Source organism: Micromesistius poutassou (genome assembly GCF_964030765.1).
Source record: "Micromesistius poutassou genome assembly, chromosome: 1".
In the NCBI taxonomy this organism is placed as follows: domain Eukaryota; kingdom Metazoa; phylum Chordata; class Actinopteri; order Gadiformes; family Gadidae; genus Micromesistius; species Micromesistius poutassou.
Window position 1 is genome coordinate 1,827,186 of NC_140271.1, and position 1,112 is coordinate 1,828,297.

Sequence of the window (1,112 nt, forward strand, 5' to 3'; positions counted from 1 at the left end):
CTACTCGTTGGCATCTTCTCTTGGACATCCATCTGGGTGTTCATCACATCCTACCGAGGCACCTTGGGCAAAGTTGTGAAGGTAACATGCAGCCAAGATGATCTTCGCCATAGTGACAGGCATGTGTTCTGCAAGTCTCTAATGCGCCTCCACTTGCACTTCGTTCTCCCAAATGTCATGCCGGGGGGTGATGATGAAGGGAAAAGCCTGACCGATGTAAGCACTATCCCCCAGCAGACAGCACTCCCCCATCTTCTCCTGCCATTCTTGGAATAACCAGGAGTACCGCAGCAGTCTGACATCATGCACTATGCCAGGGATTCCAGTGACAATGTTGATGAAGCAACCTTCAGCATCAACAATCCCCTGGAGGAGGAGAGAGTAGTAGGACTTGTATGTAGTCTGCTCCTCTGACTGGTGGCCTCTGGATACTGATGTGGCAGCCATCAATCGCTCCAATAACCCCCTCAAGGCCACATGTGCGTTGGAAGATGGTAGTAGACACCCTCTTCTCACAGCCTGGAGGCCAAGAGACAAATCCGGCCAAGGGTGAACATGATGGCCAGCATTTGGAGTACAGCGCTGTGTGCTGACGAAGATGAGACGTTAAACTTGTCAGATATCTCCCAGAAGCAGTTCAGGTTGCCCATGTACCACAGGAACATGAGCACCTTCTTGGAAATAGGCAGGGTAGTGGTCACTTTGCAGGCCACCCTCCTGTCGGTACCCTTGAAGGACCTCAAACCGGGTTTTTGGTATTCTGTAATGCCGGGCAAATGTGTGGTCATCCATGTCCAGCATTATCTGCCCCTTTGTGCCAGACTTGAGGAAAATGGGAGTAAAACTGATCACAGGGCTGATAGTGTTCCGGCGCCACGCCGGAATTCCGGCGTATCAATGTGTCTGCGAAAAAAAATATGTATCAGGTTCACGTTCGCATGGTCTGACACTTCCCAAGGTCAGAGAGGCGCTTTCACTCTAACCACACCAGTACTTAAGCCAATCAGAAATAGGGTAGGGGCTAGTCTTGGGTTTTGGCCAGTCATATCCAGGGCTGTAGTGGTGGCTAAACACACGTAAACGCCTTTTACCCACCTCTGGAATTTTGGAAA

At 50.6% G+C, this 1,112-nt stretch overlaps 1 pseudogene across 1 annotated transcript; it reads right to left on the bottom strand.

The window, feature by feature from the left end:
* LOC311381591 lies at positions 1–792 on the bottom strand (annotated as a pseudogene). Its single transcript has one exon. The product of its transcript is annotated as an uncharacterized misc_RNA (transcript).
* Between the last annotated feature and the right edge of the window lie 320 nt (positions 793–1,112).